At 37.7% G+C, this 22,282-nt stretch overlaps 1 pseudogene; it reads right to left on the bottom strand.

The window, feature by feature from the left end:
* The window catches only part of LOC143681428 (serine/threonine/tyrosine-interacting protein-like), a 52,691-nt pseudogene that overhangs the window by 11,964 nt on the left and 18,445 nt on the right, over positions 1-22,282 (bottom strand).

The following is a 22,282-nucleotide window of genomic DNA, read 5'->3' on the forward strand; positions in this document are numbered from 1 at the left end:
GGACCTCCTCAAAATTAACAACAATAAAAGTCAAGCAACTCCAATGAAAAATGGTCAAAAAGAACATCTTGGAAAAGAAGAATGAAGTGGGAGATATACTTCCTGACTTAAAATATATTATCAATTCACAAAGGTAGAAACAGCATGGTATATTGGCATAAAGATACACATATTGACCAACAGAATTGAATTGAGAGCTCAGAAATAGATGCTCAGAGGGGCCCCCTCAACTGGAACAGAACAGTCTCTTCAATAAATGGTGTTGAGACAACTGGATCCATAATCAAAAGAATGAAAAAAGACCCCCATCTTACACCCTATTCAAAAATTGACTAAAAATGAATTCCAAGGCCTAAATATAAGAACCAATACCACGAGACTCCTAGAAGAAAATGTAAGGAAACATCTTCAAGATTAAGTGATAGGCAGTACTTTCTTAGACTTTACATCCAAAGCACAAGCAATGAAAGGGAAAAAAAAGATAAATGGAAGCGCCTCAAAATGAAACATTTCAGTGCTTCAAAGGACTTTGTCAAAAGGGTGAAAAGGCAACCCAGTCAATGGGAGAAAATGTTTGGAAACCACATATCTAATAAGGGTTTGATATCAGTATATATAAAGAAATCCTACAACTCAACAAGAAAAAGACAACTCAATTAAAAAATGGACAAAAGGCATGAGTAAACATTTCTCTGAAGAGGAAATACAGATGGCTAAGAGGCACGTGAAAAGATGCTCAGCTTCATTAGCTATTAGGGAAATGCAAATCAAAACTATGATGAGATATCACCTCACACCCACTAGAATGGCTTCTATTAAAGGAACAAGTGTTGGAGAGGATGCAGAGAAATTGGAACACTTGTTCACTGCTGGTGGGGATGTAAAATGGTACAGCCACTATGGAGCTGTATATAGAGTTGCCTTATGATCTGGCAATCCTGCTACTTAGGATATAGCTAGAAGATCTGATAGGAGGAATGCAGACATTTACACACCGATGTTCACAGCAGCATTATTCACAATTGCCAAATGATTGAAGCAACCCAAGTGTCTATCAACCAATGAATGAATAAACAAAATGTGGCCTATGCATACAGTGGAATATTATTCAGGTATAAGAAGGAATGAAGTCCAGATGCATGTGACAACACAGATGATCCTTGAGAACATAATATTGAGTTGAAATAAGCCAGACGCAAAAGGACAAATATTGTTTGATCTTATTGATATGAACTAATTATAATAAGCAAACTCAAAGTCAGAATCTAGAAAATAAGTTACCAGGGGATAGAATAGAGGTAGAGAAAGGGGAGCCAATGCTTAATTTGCACAAAATTTATATTTAGGTTAATTGTAAATTTTTGGAAATGGATAGTGGTGACAAGTAGTACATTATTGTTTGTGTGGATAACAGCACTGAATTTTGTTGGTTAATGTGGTCGAAAGGGGAAGTTTTGAGTCCATGTATATATAAAAGGAAAGTTAGAAGATAAAACATGGGACAGTATAACACAATGAACCCTGTTGTGGATGATAGACTATAGTTAATAGTACAAATATAACAATGTTCTTTCAAGAATTATAACAAACCTATGATACTATTATAAGAGGTTAATAATAGAGTGATAAATTGGAAAAATGCACCTATGTAAACTATGGACTATATTTAACAGTAAACATTTTCATATTATTTCATTAATTGTAGTAAAGTTACCACACCAACGCAAAGTGTCAACAACAGAGGAGTATATGGGAATGTTGCATTTTTTGCATGACTTTTCTGTAAACGTATAACCTTTCTAATTAAAAAAATTAAAAAAAACATGCTAAGTGAGAGAAACCAGACAGAAAATGCCACATTGCATGTTTCCATTTATATAAAATATAATATAATAAATAAATTGAGAGAGAAAGAGTTAGATTAGTGGTTCTTTACAGCTGTGGAAGGATAGACAGATTGAGAAATGGTTGTTAAGGGCTATGAGTCTTTTCTTTTTGGAAGAATAAAAATGTTCTAAAATTGATTGTGGTGATGAATTTGTGATTATACTAAAAGTCACTGTACACTTTGGATGGATTGTACGGTATGTGAATATATCTCAATAAAACTGCTTAAAAAATAAAAGGATGTTTGGGAGCAGGAAATAGCTTAATTTGGCTAGAACAGGGATTGAAGAACTATTTGGAGGTTGATTCAAGATGAAGAGACTAGAAATGTACCTGGAAGTCATATGGAGTTTACATTTTTCTAACTGGTCAGTGGTTCTTCAGTTCAGGAAATCCACATTTACCATGCTGCAAGCAATTTCAGTGTGATTAATAAGTCCCCTTTCCCATTTCATGCTCTCTACCAAAGTCTTCAGGTTAAGAACCCCTGCTAAAAGCAAACGGGACTATGCTGGTTTGAAAGGATGTATGTACCCTAGAAAAGTCATGTTTTAATCCTAATTCCATTTTGTAAAACAGCCATTCTTCTAATCCCTATTCAGTACTGTATGTTGAAAACTTTAATTAGATTATTTCCATGGAGATGTGACTCACTCAAGAGTGGATGTTAAACTGGGTGTTAAACATCTCCACACATTCCAGGTGGGTCTTGGTTACTTTACTGGAATCCTATAAAAGAGAGAACCACAAGAGAGAAAGAGGGGAGATTCTAAGAGAGCAGAAAATGCCGCAGCATAATAAAGCAGAGAGTCCACCAGTCAGCAACTTTTGGAGATGAAGGAAAATGCCTCCTGGGGAGCTGGAGAGGAAGATAGCAGATGATGCTGTGGTCACCTTGTGCCCTTCCAGCCGAAAGAGAAACCCTGACCATGTTTGCCATGTGCCTTTCTAGATGACAGAGAAATTCTGACGATATTTGCCATGTGCCTTTCCACTTGAGAGAGAAACCCTGAAATTCATTGGCCATCTTGAATCAAGGTATCTTTTCCTGGATGCCTTAGATTGGACATTTCTATATACTTGCTTTAATTGGGACATTTCCACAGCCTAAAAACTTTTAACTTGCAACTTATTAAATTTCCCTTTTTAAAACTGTCCCATTTCTGGTATATTGCATTCCGGCAGCTAGCAAACTAAAACAGGGCCATTGACTTATTTTAAGCAAGAGAATGATAGAATAAAATTTGTATTTTAGAAAGACTATTCTTACAGTAGTGGACAATGGACTAATTCATTTTTTTCTACCATAAATATTACTTGATCATCTCTCATGTATCAGATTTAAAGAGGGACAGGCTAGAGGCCAGGTAAGCCATTTGCATTACAGCCAGCGTGGTTCCTTTAAAATCTGGCTCCCACTCTAATAGGAAATCAAAGAACAAATGAGAGGAATAGTTCAGCATAGAAGTGAAATATGCATATCTCTGATTTCCCTGTTAGTGATCCACGCTTGTTTCTCTTTATTTTCTTCAAGCCTAACTTCTCTTACCTGTGACACAATTGACTTTCTTCCCCTTTTGTCCTGTTGCCGTGATTCTGATTAAGATCTCTCATCTGGCAGAAACTTTTACAGAGTAATAACTGTTACACACTCCCTTTTGGCACAGCCTTAAGACCTCCCACATAAATTTATATTTCCATGACTGCTCAGGCCAAGTTTTCTCTAACCCCATGTCTTACTCTAGACAGTAAGGAGGCTAATCCAGAGGTCTAGATGAGAGGGGACATAGGACTAAATAAGTATTGTGGTCTTGGAGGTAAAGATATATCACAGGAAGAATTAAAAGTCTTAGCCACCAATTCGATGCAGAGAATGAGGATAAGGCATCAATAACTTTCAAGTTTTCTAGCTTGAGAGATGGGGCTACTTGACCAAAGGATATGAGGAAGAGGAAAAGCAAGTTAGCTTAAAGAGATAATGCGTTTTGAACCTTTTAAAATTCATCCAAGTTCAGTAAGACATGTACTGCCTATAAAATGTTGGTATATCCTAGGGCTTGATTGTGGTTTGCCTTGTCTTGTCCCTCCACATGAACTCTGTTATATTATCCACAGTTTCAGCCACCATCTGCATTTGCCTGCTCTCTGCTTCCACTCTCTCCCCTTTCCAGATAGATAATAGGAATTCAGTGAAATTCATTAAATAAGTGAATGTGTGGTTGAGTGAATTCATTTTCCACAATGCCTCATGAGTTGTTTTTCTAAACTACAAACATGAATGTGGAGTTCAAGATCAAGGTCACCACCCATTAGTGTAGAATTGATCAATGAAACCTTGGCAATGGATGAGATCAACTAGAGAAAATATATAACTAGAGAAAAAACATAATAGAGGGTAGAACCTTGGGAGTCAATAATATTTAATAGTTAAGTAAAGGAAAATGAATCAGGGAAAATTACCAAGAAAGAGTGAAGAGGAAGGCAGAGGTAAAACCAGCAGATCTTTGTTATCTTACAAGTTAAGGAGAAAAATGTTTTGGGTGGGAGGGCTGGTGAGTGAAGTGGCCATGGCAGCAAGGATAGAAGATAGGAATGGGCCCAGCTTCATGTACTTTCACTTAGCAAGATTGATCTAGCTAGTCCTTCTGCCAGCAATCAACACTGAGCTCCAATATGTTTCCATCTCTCAAAGAGTCTCCTGGCCACTAGGTGGCAAGTTGGCTACTTTGGACCTGTTCCATTCTGGAAGGGCCAGAAATTCATTTGACAGAAATAGCCACATATTCTGGGATGGGTTTGCCTTTCTTATCTGCAGGGCTTCTGCCATATCACTCTTCAGAGGCTTACAGAATGTTTGATCCACAAGGACAGGATCTACATAAAATCATTCAGATTAGAGGGCTCATTTTATAGCAAAGGAGGAGTGGGAGTAGGCCCATGACTAGGGAATCCACTGCTCCTATCACAAAATGCATCATCCAGAAGCAAAAGACCTGAGAGAGCACTGGAATAGCCTGTTAAAGGGATAGCTGCAGTGTCAGCTTGGAGGCAATATTTATTGAGGGTGTGAAGAGAAAATGTAATACACACTCTGAATCAAAGAACTTGTTAAGGTTCTGGGTCCCCAGAGGAAAAAATAGAGGGTCTAGGAACCAAGGGTTGAAAACAGGGGTGGCCCTGCTTGCCATCACTTACAATGATCCATGTGGGTAATTGGTGTTTCCCATTCCTGCAACTCTCATCATGCAAGGTTGAGAATAACCAAGTTCTGGTTCCCAAAGGTGGAATAGTCGCACTAGGGGACAAAGCAAAAATCCCACTGGATTATAAACTATGGTTGCCATTTGAGCATCTCAGGGTTCTTGGGCCCAGGGACTGGCAGGTAAGAAGGGGAGTCACCATTATTGGCAGCAGTAATTGAACCTGATCATCAAGAAGAGGCAGAGCTGCATAATGGGAGCAGGTGGGAATATGTTTGGCACCTACCACTGGTGAATCACTTGCTACTTCTGTGCACAATTTTTATGGTTAATGGAAAAGTGAAGCAACTCCAGCTGGAGGAAATCATGATGACCAGGAGCTTAGATCCCCTCAAGGATGAGACTTCTGTCCTGAGATTCAAAAACAACATTCAGAAAGAGTGCCTGAACAAATCCAAACTCTATCTCCTTTCTACCTTCCCAACCACAAGATTGGGCATCCAGCAGTTTTTTTCACATAGATGTTTATTAAATGTTTGTTGAATTATATCGAATTCCCCAAAGCATGAGTTCATACCTGAGTCCAGAAACCGACTAAACACTGAGGTTGATTGTCTCCTGGCTAATTCTTACTGGGTAGTGGATGAGAATGATGATGTCAACCAGGGTGCTCATGGACAGGTACTGGTCACTGAACTCCATTCCGTAGGACGAGTAATTCTTTAATGACAGGTGGCCCTGTGAAGCTGTTTTACACTGGCCTATAGTGAAGCATGGTAATTAAGGAGGTCGGGGTTCGGAATCCTGGCTCTAGAAAAGCAAGGCCACACTCAACCCTGTACGGTTATCCACATGACATTCTAAAAGGCCAAACTGCACAGGGGACTTCCTCAGAGGCTAGTGGCTATACTGAAAAACATCTACGATTATTTTACTAGAATAATAACTACAACTTCACCCAGGTAGGCTGGGGGTGCACAGGGGCTATAACCTCAGTTTTCTTGTTTGCAAAATGAGGATAACATGCCTGCACAGCCTGCCACATAGTTTCTTATGTTGGTCAAATGAAAAAAATAGGAGTGATTTCATAAAAAGTAAAGCATTAAACCAATGATCTTAATCACATAACTAAAGGACATGTTTGGTTTTAATAAAACTATGTTTTGGGTGTTTTTAAATTTAGGTGCCTTTGAATAAATGACAGTCCCCAACAGGTTTAACATCTGGCAGACTTCCTTAATTTGCATAACTGCCTGACCCTGAAGGCTTTTGCATTTGTAACCCTGCTTATGCAAATCTAAGATATATTATTATCAAAGCTCTAAAAAAACCCTACTATTATAGTCGTGCATGCATCAATAACAATGTCTATTAAATTGTATATAAATCTATCTATATCAACTGTAAATGTACTCATTGAGTGTGAACCCATTAAGGACAAAAGTAGTATCTTATTATTTTATCTCCAAAGCCTTGGACAGTGTCTGGGACATTGGAAATGCTCAATAAATCTTTGTTGGGCCGAATTGAACCAGATGGTGGGGAAAATGAGTCATTGTAATAGGGCAGATATTAAGGAGGAGCAGGACATGGAAATACAAAAAAAAAAAAAAATCCAGACGTACAAAAGGCATGGAAATAAGTGGGCAAGTAGAAATTTAGTGGACTTCACTTCACTAAAAGAGAAAAGAAAAATACTAAAAGACCAAAGATTGAGCACATAATGGACACAGGGACACAAATCTAGGACATAGTTTAGGCTCCTAGGGCTGAGGTTCAGGAAAGGGGAAATGGAATAGATTTTTTTATAGACAAAGAGCTGTCTCTGTCCCATATTAGGAAAACAAAGCCTCTGAGTGTCACTAATTGGCTCGCAATGTGAGTAATGGTCTGGCTAGAGGTGGTCAGCTGCCTATTTTGGGAGCCTGATTTAGGATTATGACACCCACCTGCCTCTGCTGTTTACATGAAGTGCCTGTCTTGAGATTACGGTGTTTAGCTCATCCTGTTTTGTATTGTGACATGCCTGAGTCAGATTATGTCACCCAGTCCAGCCTGCACTTGGTTGGCAGACTCGATGGCTCAGTTGGGGTTTGTTAGCCTCCAATACCCCTTCCTTCAGATTCACCTCCACAAGTCACCAAGGTCTTTTATTTCCCTCAGTTGTAAAACTAGTCTTGACTGTAGTGTAGACCTTAAACAATTCATGCTGGGACACCATGTTGCTTCCAGTGGCCAATGTCTTCTTGTCTTAACTCTTATTACATTGAGTGTGTTCCTCCTTTACATGTACCCAACCCCCACCTTGATTTTCCAATTGGATTAAAATTCCAATTTCAAGGATTCACCTTATCCTTATCTTCCCATGGAAGCCTCCTGCTGCATTCCTGCTCGTGCACGCTCTTTCTTCTATTTGGACTATTCTTCATACTCTCATACTCTCTCTCATCTGAATCTGGATATATTTTGTTTCTTACCTATAATGGCCTCCCACTTTTCTTCACCAACCACTCGTAATATTGTGTGGCAGAGAATATTTTAATTTTGAAATGTGGGCTTCCTTTTGCTTTTCTGGAAGTTCCAGCATGGGAATGCTGTGACTCAAAATGTCCCTGACCCGAGCATGGCTGGTCTAACTGGAAAGATGACCTTGTAACTTTGAGAAGAACACACATCCGGTGGCGAGGAAGGAAGGAGATGCCTACCTGTCCCACCACAGTGACCATCAAAAGGAGGGTGGGTGTCATAGCAAGATTGCCTTCACCTAGAGCAGGGGTCAGGAAATTATGGCCTGTTGGTCAAATCCAGCATGCCCTCTGCTTTTGTAAATGAAGTTTTACTGGAAGAATGCCAATTCATTCATTATTTATGTTTATATCCATGATTGCTTTCTTGAAACAATGACAGCGTTGAGTACTTGTAACAGAAACCATATAGTCCACAAAGTCTAAAATTAAAATTATCTAGTCCTTTATAGCAAATGTTTACCAATAGATGACCTAGAGTTTTCTTGTTTGAATTAGCCTGTCTGGTCTCCTCCATTAAATTGGAGGCTGCTTATATTCATGATATTTCCCCCTTTTGCAATGTACTCCATCCTAAGAAAAAGTTGAATTTTTGATTGAATGACAGGCATTCACCCAAGAAATATTTTTAAATGTACCAGATGAGCAGCAACATCTAGAGATGATTTATATTTCATGTAGTAGAAGGGCTATTTCCATGCCTTTTCTTCTGAATATATTGTTCTTATTTCCTAGTTTTAGTTTTTACTCCAAAGGGTCACCATAATAAAAACATCTCAAGACTGTGAAGAGGCTTAAAGGAGACAGAGTTTCTTTGAGGAAAGAGACTATCTTGTTCATTGCTGCAGCCCTGGTCCTAGCAGAACACTTGGCACAGAGGGGATGCTCAATGTATATTACTTGGATGATGAATAAATTAGCTTTCTCTTCTGGTTGCAAACAATTTTATTTAAAATACATTCTTTGAAAACATATGTAAACTTGAATTTCACAATATTCATAGCTCTGAAGTTAAATAACACCCAGGCATATGTTTGTTTGGAGAATGCTAGCAGATTTATGGGGAGAGTATCTAAAAACAAGCATTGATATAAGGAGCCTTTCAGGCCAGTTCTAGATATCGTGAAGCATATCTCTTCCCACCTCCTCCCCTACAGGACAATAAACAGCATTATGGTCAAAATTAAATTGGACAGTCTTCATTAAAAAAACAGGTAGTGTTTCAAAACTTCGTTTGCAAGTCAAGATTTTGACCTACATTTTCTCATAGGAAAACTCTTACAAGGTGTTCTAGTTTGCTAGCTGCTGGAATGCAACCCACCAGAGATGGATTGGTTTTTAATAAAAGGGGATTTACTTAGTTAGTTCTTCAGAGGAAAGGCAGCTAACTTTCAACTGAGGTTCTTTCTTACGTGAGATGGCACAGGTGATCTCTGCTGGCCTTCTCTCCAGGCTTCTGGGTTCCAACAAGTTTCCCCGGGGTGATTTCTTTCTTCATCTCCAAGGGCCTGGGCTGAGCTGCTAGTGCTGAGATGAGATATGCTGAGCTGCTTGGGCTGTGCTACATTGAGCTCTCTCATTTAAGCACCAGCCAATTAAATCAAACATCATTCATCACAGCAGGCACACCTCCTAGCTGACTGCAGATGTAACGTGCAACAGATGAGGTTCACGTACCATTGGCTTATGTCCACAGCAACAGAACTAGGCACCTTCATCTGGCCAAGTTGACACCTGAATCTAACTACCACATAAGGAATGGCTAGATTTTAGTTCAAAGGAGCCATTGTGGCAAGGTGGGCTTTATTTGGAGGAAAACAAGTCTGGGTTTAATCAGTCCTGGCCATGTTACTAATCAGCTGACTTTGGCAAGTTACTCCATATTGCCAAGACACTCTCTCATCCTCTCTCTCTCTCTCACTCTCTCTGATAAATAACACCATAGTTGTTGGAGAATTAAATGTGATAATACATATAAATTAATTTTCACAACTCCTGGCACATTGTACATACTTTTAAAAGCCTAGTTTTTATTTTCCTAGGCATTGTATTTGAAACTCATCCTTTCTTCCTGTATTCCACTTTCACCTCTAGTCTCCTCTTTCCCAGAGGTCAGTGCTATAAATCCTTTTCCAGATCTACCTAATTTCCCAAACGACACCAAGCTCCAAAATAATTAAAACATGCAATGCATCTGATTTTGCCTAGGTATTAGAAGAAAGGCAATCTGATTGAAGTTACTTACACTAAAGTGTAGGCGTACTACCCTTTCTCTCTCCAAATGGTTTGTCTTCAAAAAAGGACTTCTAGGTCACCCAAAAGAACCTCTAGTTGTCAAACTAAAATGCAGGGGAAAAAGGTGAAGCACCATTTTACTTCCTCTCTTGAAATGGCCTCTGAAATTTTCAGATTGGGAGTGGCTGGTCCTGCCTGAGAGGTTGCTCCTGGGATCAGCTCTCCTATGCCTGCTCTGTGGTAAAAAGGGTCTAGAAAATCCTGAAATTGTGTATTTTCAATTAAACAAACAATAATTTATTAGGTCAATTAAGAATAAGAAAAACAAAAGATTTTATTTTACCCTCATTCATTCCTTCTCTGATGGTCTTCCTATTTTTATGTAGATTCAAGTTTCTGATCTATATCATTTTCCTTCTCCCTGAAGAACTTAAAAAAAATTTTTTTTGCAGGAAAAGTTTACTGTGAACAAATTCCCTGTTTTTGTTTGTCTGAAAAAGTGTATTCTTTCTTTGCAGGATAATTTCATTGGATATAAAATTCTAGTTTGATCGGTTTTTAAAATACTTCGTTCCACTCTCTTCTTCTTTTGCATGGTTTCTGACAAGAAGTCTGTTGTAATTCTTCTTTTCCTTCTTCCTCTACAGTTGAGGTAGTTTTAAAACTCTGCCTCCTTTCAATATTTTCTCTTTGTCTTTGGTTTCCTGCAGTTTGAATATGATATGTCTGGGGTAGATTTTAAAATTTATCCTGCTTGGTGTTCTCTAAATTTCCTCATCTGTGATTTGGTGTCTACCATTAATTTTGGAAAAGACTCAGCCGTTATTACTTCAAATATTTCTTCTACTCCTTCCTCTCTTTTTTCTCCTTCTGGTATTCCAATTACACTTACACTTTTTGTAATTGCTCCTGAGAACCTGGTTATGCTGTTGTTTTTAATTTTTTTTCATTCTTTTTTCTCCATGTATTTGAGTTTGGGAAGTTTCTATTGGCATATCTCCAAGACCGCTAATTCTTTCCTTGGCCAGTCTACTGATGAACCCATCAAAGACATTCATTTTTCTTACAGTATTTTCAATTTCTAGCATTTCTGTTTGGATTCTTTCTCAGAGTTTTCACCTCTCTGCTTACATTCCTCACCTGCCCTTGCATGTCATCTACTCTCTCCATTAGAGTCCTTAACGTATTAATAATAGTTATTTTAAAGTTCCCTCCCTGATAATTCCAAAATCTGTGTCATATCTGACTCTGGTTCTGATGCCTGCTATGTCTCTTCAGACTGTTTTTTTCTTGCTTTTTAACATGGCTTGCAATTTTTTTGTTGAAAGCTGGTCAGGTAATAGAAACTGAGGTAAATAGGTATTTAGTGTGAGTAACTGGCTAGGAATCAGTCTGTGCTTAATGTCTGCTGTTGCTGTAGGTACTAGGAGCTTCTGTTTCCTTTTAGTTTTATAGTTTTTATCCCCTCCTCTCTTGTCTTTGGGCTTCATTAACTATAATCTGTGTCTTGGAATTCTCTCAGTTGTAATCCTGCTGATGAGAGGGGGGTGGGGAAGAAGCATTCTATAATCTTAAGGATTTTATAAATCTTAAATCCAGTCTTTTAGTGGGCCTGAGTCCCTGGGCTGTGACTTTCAGAAGTGTTTCTTAATCTTTTATTTTTTGTCCCCTTAAATGGTACATGTGAGCAAAAGGAGGCTGTAGTTGGCTACTTGCCTTCGTCCAGGTAGATAAGGCCCTAGTTTGCCATGGAGAACTAGACTTTGTGATGGCAAATGTTCTGGGTAAATTAAAAATGATGACTTCTCCCCTCCTCCTGCCTGAAACAAAAGGGGATGTTTCTCAGATCTTTACCTTGAGAACCTTGTGCGGTTCCTGGCGGTAAGATCCATGAGTATAGGGGCTTCCCTAAGGTTAGGCCCCTGGGAGTTTCCATTCTCAAGTTAATTCACACTCAGCCTCCAGAAATTTAACAAAATTGCCACTTAATGTTTCTACCTGTTATGATTCAAAGTAGTCTCATTTCTGCTCTAGGCAAGCTGATATCAGCTCCTATTCTCCATAGTTACCTGTCTTTCCAGATTTAGGGGTGAAGGTTTGCTCTGTGACCCTAATTATCTGATGGGACTAATAAAAGTCAATGCTTTTCAGTTTGTTCTACTTCTTTCTTATTATAAGGATAAGAGTGGCTACACTCAAGCTCTTTACATTTTACAACTAGAACTGGAAGTCCCCATCTAGTTATTTTTAATGCCTAGAGCCCATCCTAAAACAGGTCTGCTATTCTGGCATTTTTCTCAGTATCCTCTCCTGTTTCCCTGTCTCCTATCTTCTCAGACTACACATAAGTAATGTAGACCATTATCCTATTTCATCTACTTTAAAATCTGTTTCCTCCTATTCCTACACTAGGCTCAGAGTTTCTCTTATATTTGTAATTACTTTGATTAAAAATGTAAAATAGATTCAGTTTGTAGTCTCCATTTGTTTAACATTCTGTAATATATTCTTTTACTTTGTTTCTTATTTCTATTCCTAGGAATGAAGTTTTTGGCAAAAACAGTGTAGACATAGTTGGATGCATTCTTTTAATAGGCAGTAACACTAAAAAGTGCTCCCTAAATATCAACGGCTATTTCTTATTCATGTAGATAATTCAGACTATTGCTTTTAAGCACAATTATTTTATTCTGAAATTTACCTAATTGTTTAGGTAAATTATTACCTATTCTAAAAAAACATTGTGTTTTGATTCATTTCTTTTATAAGTTAACTATTTTACCCATTACATTAAAATTTTTTTCTCCCTTTAAAACAGCTGGCAAGTATTTTTAGTGTATGAATACGTACTGGCAAAGATTATATGAGTAACTGAAGGGTGAAATCAGGTCTCTAACACCAAAATAATCTAATAAAATTCCCATTCATTAAAAATAAAAAAATAGAATTAGAGTAAATCAAAAAGATTTAAAAAGATATGTTTAAAAAATGTCATGCACAGATAATTATAAGTAGATTTCCCTATAAAACCCTCATTTTTTTTATAAAGCCAAAGGAATAGACAAGAAATGGTGGCAGTCAAGGAATAGTTGAAATTAGCAATTAATATTCATAACAACCATTATATAGCTATAAAATATTACTGATTGTTATAGCTAGTATATAAAATCCAATTGACTTCCTCAGGATTAGCCCAGTAATGTCATTATAGCTGAAATCATGTTATAAAACTATAATCATGCTGGCCTAAATAAAATGAGAATTTTTACCAGAAAAATCCATTTACTTACATTTTGCATTTTACAACTCAAATACGTCCTATCTAGTTGTATGCCATATAGTCCTATCAAGATGATATAAGCTTAGTAGAAAATGGAAGAACCAACTAAGGTATTATCTACCGAGTATCATAGAAAATGCAAAGGTTCATACTGTGGGAATATCTGGTTAGCAAGAAATAAGCCTATGAACTATTTTCTGGAGAGAATATATAGAAACAAAGTCAGAAAAATCTGTAGTTATGCAATTCTGGGGCTGTGACATTCCTGGGCCTGACATCACTGGTGTTTGTCTTGGTATCCAAAGAGCCAGGGGTATGAGCTAACTCCAGCACCTGACAACACTCTTCTCTTTGGAGAAGCAAATCATCTCAGGGTCCTTAGTACTGCAAACATATTTTGTGCAATGATAAAAAATATATAAATGTGCAATGATTAAAAAAAAAATACCCCACATATGCAACTTTCTTCTTGAGTCTTTAAAATAAAATTCTGCACCAAAATAAACAAAAATCAACTTAGTTTTAGTTAAAAATCATGGCATTCTTGACTATTTGATAGAGAAAAAAAAGCCACAGGAGAAAAACATTAAAGCAAAAGTGACCAGTAGAATCGATGGTCTAATGGAATCAATTGCCAAAGGTTTTAATTTTTTTTAGATTACCAACTTTATGAATTAACCCATTTTTCAGTATCTTCAGCATATAAGGAGACCTTAGATTGTTTCTTTTGAGAAGTCACTCCTCCAATCATTCATCCTCCAGAGGTGCGGTGCAAAATAAGAGAGAAAGGGCAGCTCCTTCTTAGTGGCCTGCCACAGCCATGAGAGAAGACTGAATTGAAGGACACCAGCCACACCTCAAGAACTCTGCAATAAATTGATACTCTGCGTCTTCTTTTAGCCTGCTTTTGTTTTGGTGTTACTTCGTCTCTATTTTATCCTTTAGCTTGTCACTGCAGGATTTGCTTTCCATCAACATATGCTTTGGATCTTGTCATGATGTTAACTTTCCTATTCTGAATGTTATCACCAAAAAAAAAGAGGGTTGTGAATAGTTTAAGGACTGTAGGGTAAATTGGTTGCTTCTAACTGCACTGAATAGTTTAGAGGAAGAGAATAAATGACACAATCTTCTAAATTCTCAGCTCACAGAAAAAAGAAAATCATGGAATATCTATGACTGTGGATAAAAGATATCTCTTTTATCGAAAGTAGTTACAGGATAACATACCAAAAAATGAAACTCAATATGCGAATTCCTGAGTCACTTAATTATATCCATTGAATTCACAGCCATGCCAGATCTAAGAAAGTTAGGAAGAGAATCTTGGAAAGTATTCCAAGAACTGGAATGGGAATGTATGGGATGATTTAAGTAACTCAGAATGCTCTAAACCTACAAATTCCCCTGCACTACCCTCCAGGAGAAGCGCCATCGGCTCCTCTCTGAGGAAGCTACTCCAACCTTGTATAAATACTCTGGGATTATGTCCTCTCAGTTACCTTGCAAGGGAAAGGCAATTTTTCTGCCACATTTTCAATATCTCCAATTGTCTCTAGATCCTTATGGAATCAGATCCCTGTAAGCCTAAGGTAGGCAAATAGAAAGCCAGACCCCAGATGCAAAGATACATACCAGAAGAATTACCAGATTTTGCTAGCAAATATTGATGAAAAAGAAAGAGGAATGAATATATACATAGTAATAGCTTCTAAAGTGATAGAGTAAGGAATCATGAATAAATACTTTAAGATTGGACTAAATGGATCAATCTGAGTGTACTTACTAGAGTTCGTTTGAGCAAATTGGATTGGTATTGTTTGTTTGATTAGTTGACTAAAACCTAGGCTCAGCAGTGCCTTCTGTGAATGCTGACCAAAGGCCTCCTGTGATGATTTCCTGGATTAGCAAGTAAGCAAGATACCTACCCTGAAGATGTCAACCTCCTTCCTCTGCCAGTCCAGAGCTTGCTTAATGGGGTCATTAAAAATGTAGCTAAGTAAGACAGAATCAAGATTCTTTTGCTTGTAATGGAAGTCTCTGTTACCACCATGTATTTTTAATTAAAAAATTTAAACCCGGGTGCATGGGTGGTTCATGCTCGCCTTTCATGTAGGAGATCCAGATTCGATTTCCAGACCATGCACCCCCCCCACCAAAAAAAAATTAAACCCCGAGTAAATAAAACTCTTCTTCATCTGAAGAGTAGTTAATATCTGCCCTGTAAATCAAGAATTATCTCTATAGCTTACAGTATTCGGTCTTTTTATAAGCAATGAAACAAGGGAATGACTATGACTGTGTAACTTTTGAGTCTAGTTTTAAATGTTGAATTGAAATACTACCGAATTTTCTACCATAAATTTAAAAAAATGATTATTAACAAAGTAGGAGGGCACCATCTATTGTCTTGACTGTCAATTCTTTTTCTCAGTCAAAACGCTTATTCAGAGATTCCCAGCAGGTAAACTTGGTATTCTTGGCACATATCTAAACAGAAGCCTGTGAAAGAAAATGAGTAAACATTAAGACTCCAAAGTTCTGATCCATGGGTCATCAGGCTATAACTTGCATGTTTATATTTGTCTTGCCAATGGGAATCCTAACATATGTCACCTAAATGTTTATTACAAGACGATAATTGCAAAATCAAAGAATAGATCATACACTTCAGTGAAAGGCAAACAGATCAAAAAGAATTAAGATTTGGAGAATATTTTTCCCCTGGACAAATACAGACTTAACGATGAAAGCATGTAATAATTAAGTTTATGTGTCAGCTTGGCTAGGCTGTGATGTCCAGTTGTTTGGTCAAGCAAGTACTGGCCTGATTCTTACTGTGAAGGTATTTCATGGTTTTAAATAATGCCAGTTGGTTGTATCTATGGCTAATTATACCTATGATCAACAAAGGTGATTCCCTACAGCGATAAGAGAAGCTCATCCAATCATTTGAAGGCCTTAAAGAGAGAATGCAGGGTTTCAGCAGTTAGAAAAAAGAATTTCTGTCTCTACTTCAGCCAGCCAGCTTCTCCCGGGAATTCATTAAACTCTTCATCCTTCATCCGAGTTCCCAACTTGCAGCCTGCCCTAAGGAGTTTGAATTGCTAATCTCCATGATTGTCTGAGCTAATTCTTATAATCAATCTCTCTCTCGATTATAGGAATTGGATATACACACACACACCCATACATCCTGTTGGTTCTGTTTCTCTGGAGGACCCTGACTAACACAAAGTATATTCTTTTTTATTTAATTCAGTCAAGGTTATTTTTTTATGATGTTAGAGTGATAGAGGCCCTATAGATAAAACTTATAAAAATTTCTCTGCCAACTGTATACTCATATGAGATATAAAAAGAATCTCAGTGAAATTATTCTTTTGAAAGCAATATTTTATAACAAAAATCTTCAGAAAAAGATGAATTAACTTCATGCACAGTGATACAATTATTTGACCTCCCTTAAACTAAGAATTTCAAGGACTCTGAATGCCAGACAATCAGCCATTTAGCTTCACTGAAAGCTTTATAAGCCTCCCTCTTAAACCAAGCTTGGATTCAATTCTCAAGGTGATTAGTGATTCAAAACAGGAAGTTCTTAGACTTTTAACAGAAGTAATATATTAAACACATGAGTTTCATACCAGGCATTCCATGTCAGAACCTACACGCACTCTGAATTCTATCTTTGAACAAGTCTGACTACCCTAGAAACTGTCTTAGAGCAACATATACAAATATAACTTTCATGGTGTAACTCTTAAAAAGAACAATTATTTAATTATTATTTTAAATCATCTTCAAAAGTATAATGACATAGCTGAGCATAACTGGATAAATTATTTTCTCTTGTGCCTACTTTCACAGTTCATAAAATGCTTATGCAGTTTATGGCTATTGCAGTAGATGGCAATGTTTTAAAACTTGCTCCATTTGCAAATCAGGAAGACTGGATTATTATTTATAATCAGGCTATTTATATCATATATGGATGCTATGAGGATTGAATCATGTTCCCCCCAAAAGGCATGTTCAGGTCTCAATCCCTGATCTTGTGGGTGTGAACCCATCTGCAAAGATTTCAGGTCTTTTGAAGATGTTATTAGTTAAGGCATGCCCAATCTGAACAAGGGTGAACCTTAATCCAATATGGCTGATGTCCCTGTACTCAAAGGAAATTGAACACGGAAGAAGCCACAGGGAGCTTGAAACCAGCTAGAAGCAGGAAGTTAGGAAAACCCATAAGAAAAAAATATTTATATTGCCACGTGCATTACTATGTGATGGAAAGGCCAGGGAACCCCAAAGATTGCCAGCCAGTCAGACGATAACAACCCTGGAAGGAAACAAGGTTTCTAGTCTCTGAAACCTTAAGCCAGTAAAATCCTGTTGCTAAACCAATCTTTTGAATAGTATTTATTTTAGCAACTAGGAAACTAATACTAGATGACTCAATACATAATTATGCTTTGATTTTTGCATTTCTTACTTCCTGAGCAAATCCTAAAAGGCAACGAGACTTTGATTAGCAAACATTGTCTTTGTAGTTCAGAGTTTCCAGTTGTCACTTGGAAGAGAATATGGAATCCCTTAGCAGGGGTGGATGGAAAAGTCAGGGTTAAATTGTGGTAATAATGATCATCAGCAGAGATTATTAGAGCCCAAATAACATTTGAAAAAGTTTAAAAATAATTCAATACTGAAATATGGTTTTACATCTTACACAGTGGACATTTAATAATTCTAGGAAAGGGGAAATTATTTCCATTGAAAAATACACGTGACACTCTGTTTTTGCATTTAAAATCCTTAGAAAATGCCTTTGGCTGAGTATTGTGCAACATCAGTGAGCCATTATTTATTTTTATTGACTGTTATAGAAATATATGCCCCTGAGTTTTGCCAACTCTACCTAGAAGCAGTTATTTAAGCATTTATTTTGATGACTGTGGGTTTTTTCTTACTATATACCTAAAATGCTAATAAAATTTTCTCTATTATCCCTGAAAACAGGTAAAGGTTCTTCTACCCAGAGAAAAATAATTTCTGGAGGGCTGGTAAACCAGCATAGCACCTGATTAAATAGAATCCATCTTTCCCCCAATGAATGCAGAATAGGCACTTGAACAACCAGTCATGAATGGTGCGTTGGGAAAATCTGCATCATATACACCCACTATGGACTTTCCCTGTTTAAGATCAATCCCTGTGTCCTGCTCTTGGCCTCATATACTACTGCTTCCTTAGGGGCTTTGCTCTATTAATTAACCTTTTTATCTTCCACCTCCTCCACTTCCCTTTTCCATTGACTTTTACCTCTTTAGCCTCAAAACATGCTCATCTTGCCCATTCTAAAAATTTTAAATGAAAATCTTCCCTGAAGATGACTGAGGGAAACTCCAGGGTAGGAAACTCACTATCTCCACCAGCACAACTATTAAACAGGCAGGAATTGTTTGTATCAACTATTTCAGAATTCCAGAGTCTTATAGAACACTGTCTAGCCTCCAGGGAAGACCAGGAGGAAGAAGCTGATAAACTGCAGTAAATACCAGTGAATTTACTCTCCATGGCTGGCTACCAATACCTATCTCCCAGTCTTATGGCTGGAACAGTGAAAAACTCAAACTCACCCCTGGTGCATTATGCAGGTGTCAGGGTGGGACATAAAGACCTAGTTCCACAAGATCTTGAGGTGTATAGTCCCATCGCTGATCACTGTTTTTGATTAGCTATTTCTGATCACTACGGTCCAAGTTCGGAGGGTGGCCATTGTTCCAACCCACCCTGGAAAAGACTTAAAGCTGGTGTGCTGGTTTGAAATTGTTATATACCCCAGAAAAGCCATGTTTTCTTAATCCTGATTCAGTATTGTAGGGTGGGACCTCTTGATTAGGTTGTTTACATGGACATGTGGCACATCCAATTGTGGATGTGACCTTTTGATTAGATGGAGATGTGACTCAAAGTGGGTCTTGATTAGTTTACTAGAGTCTTTTAAAGAGCTGAGCAGAGACACAGAGATTTGAAGCCACTTGGAGTGCTGACAGAGATGCTTAGATAGCCAATACGGAGAAAGCTTAGATGCAGATGTTTGGAAATGCAGAAGCCCCTGGAGATACCAGGAGCTGAAGGGCCAACAGAAGATAGATAGGAATGAGAGCCCAGCAGAAGTTGTGATGTGCCTTCCCATGAGATGCTAAGCTAAGAGATGAGACCCAGAGTTTTGTCCTGGAGCAGGACCAGTAGATGCTTAGAAAGGAAGCCACTAGAATCAGAAGCTGGAAGCAATGGGACTGGAAATAAGAATCAGCAGACTCCAGCCATGTAACTTTCCATATGACAGACATTGGCCTTTCTTTGGAGTTAAGGTATCTTTCTCTGGTTGCCTTAGTTTGGACATTTTAAGGTCTTAGGACCCTAAACTTGGAACTTAATAAATCCCTTTTATAAAAGCCATTCAATTTCTGGTATATTGCATTTAGCAATATTAGTAAACCAAAACAGATGGTATGCTTCCTCAGAGCTGTAGAGGACAGTTGAGGGCTACACTTGCTGAGTAGGTGCTGAATCAAGAAACTGCAGCTTTGGGGATCCATGAGAGAAGCTCCTGGCACCCTTGCTGGAGCCCCCCTCAACCTTTCTTCAGGGCAATTTAGAGTCAGTCATCTCCTTTTGTGAACCCCTGGCTTTGTTCTGGTTGGCAAAGTATGACTTGAGAATCTCCTTTCCTATGTACCTCCCTTCCAAGATTTTCCCTCCAAGAAAAAAAATTGAGAAGGTAAAAGCAGAGTAAGAAACAATTCAGTTGGGAGGCCTAGGTCAAAGGCTTCTGCATTTCCAAACATCTGCATCTAAGCTTTTTCCATATTGGCTTAAATTCTGCAGTGGAACATCCAGAAGAGGGGAAAGGTCTGTGTTCTGGGGAGTAGAGGGGATATTCAAAATCCCGTAAAACAGGGAAATTCCAAAGGCCACTAGGACACACACGCCCAGTACAAGACATAGGCCAGAAAAAAACAGAGACTCTGCACTTTGCATTTGCCTAAAGCCGACCTTCTTGAGAGGGGGATTCTTTAGGAGAGCACCAGCCACCATAAAGCCAAGTTGCAAAGACTGTGAAAGGTATTTTTGCTTAGGTTTGCTTGGATTTGTTAGCTCCTAATGCTCAAGAAAATCTCTGTCATATCACTAGCTGGATACAAACTCAAATCTAAGGGAATAATCCCCAGATTTAGCATTGTAAAATATTAAAATGTAGAATGTGTAACCAAAGATTACAATATATAACACAGAAACAGGACATGATAGCCCAGCCAAAGAATGAGGATAAAATCCAGAAAACATCACTGAAGCAGACCGGAGTGTGGATATATATATATTTTTTAACATGGGCAGGCACTGGGAATCAAACCTGGGTCTCCAGCATGACAGGTAAGAACTCTGCCTGCTGAGCCACTGTGACCCGCCCTAGACAAAGACTTTTAAAAAAATGACCTTCAGTATGCTCAAGGAGATGAAGGAAAATACAGAGAAGGAACTAAAAGATATAATGGAAACAATAAATGAACAATATGAAAATCTTAATAAACAGAAATTTTAAAAAGGAAACAAATGCAATAACTGAAATGTGAAATATGGAGCTGAAAGAGTCAGTGAACTTGAAAACAGGACAACTAAAATGAGTTTGGCTGAAGAGCAGAAAGAAAAAAAGAGTAAAAAAAATTGAACAGAGCCTGAGAGACTTGTGAGACACCATCAAGCATACCAAAATAGGCATTATAGGAATCCCAGAAAGAGGATACAGAGAGAAAGGGGAAGAAGGAATATTTAAAGAAATAATGACAGAAATCTTCCAAAACTAGGCAAAAGGCATGAATATGCACATTCAATAAGCCCAGAGAACATCAAACAGGATAAACTTGGAGAGAAATTTTCCCCAGCACATGCTGTTGAAAGTAAAGGACAAGGAGAGAGTTCTGAAAGCTGAAAGAGCAAAGCAACCTATTATGTACAAGGGGATACCAATCAGATTAGGGGCTGATTTCTCAGCAGAAACCATGGAGGCAAGAAGGCACTAGACTGAAATACTTAAACGCTGAGAGGAAACAATTATGAACCAAGAATTTTATATCCAGTGAGACCTTATTTCAAAAATGAGGGAGAGATTAAGACATTCCCAGATAAACAAAAGCTGAGGGAGTTCCTTATAAGTAGACCTTCCCTACAAGCAATGCCAAAGGGAGTTCAACAGACTGACAGGAAAGAATGCTAAGCAGTAGTTCAAAATGACATGAAGAGGGTGCACGGGTGGTTTAGTGGTAGAATGTGCGCTTTTCTTGTGGGAGACCCGGGTTCGATTCCCGGACCATGTATCCAAAAAAACAAAGCAAAACAAAATGGCATGAAGAATTAAAGACCTCCAGTAAAGGTAATCATATGTGTAATCACAAAATACAAATTGTATTGTATTTTTTGGTATATAATTGTACTTCTTAGTCCTTACAGGGCTAAAATGCAAATGCATAAAAAGAAATAAGTCTATTGGTATTGGAAATAAAATGTACAAAGACGTAATTTATGACAAGTACAAAAAATGTAGGGAGACAAAGAGATGAGAAGCTATTGAAGCAAAGTTGCTATCAAATAAAAAAAAGATTGTAATATATTTGAGGTGTTAAATTTTTATGGCTTCCCCATGGTAACCACAAAAAAATATGATAAATATATTGAGAAGGACGTGAGAAGGGACTCAGTATGGTACAATACCTAAAAAACCCAAATAAATATAAAAGTAGGCATTAATAGAATTGAGCCGCACAAAAAGTGTAAGACTTCAAAAACTAAGTAGTAATGTTGCAGAAGAAAGTCAGAAATTATCAGAAGTTACTTTAAGAGGAAATGGTTTAAATTCTCCAGTCAAAAGGCAGAGATTGCCAGAATGGGTAAAAAAAAGAGCATTATTCATTTATATATTTATGCAAGACTCACCCTAAACTCAAAAACATAGGTAGGTGGAAAGTAAAAGGATTGAAAAAAACATGCCACCAAAATAGTAACCAAAAGAGAGCTAAGATAGCTATACTAATATCAGATAAAATAAGCTAAGTAAAAAACTGAGATGAGGAACAAAGATGGTCATGATGTGCTAA

The sequence above is a fragment of the Tamandua tetradactyla genome, chromosome 1 (genome assembly GCF_023851605.1).
Source record: "Tamandua tetradactyla isolate mTamTet1 chromosome 1, mTamTet1.pri, whole genome shotgun sequence".
In the NCBI taxonomy this organism is placed as follows: Eukaryota; Metazoa; Chordata; class Mammalia; order Pilosa; family Myrmecophagidae; genus Tamandua; species Tamandua tetradactyla.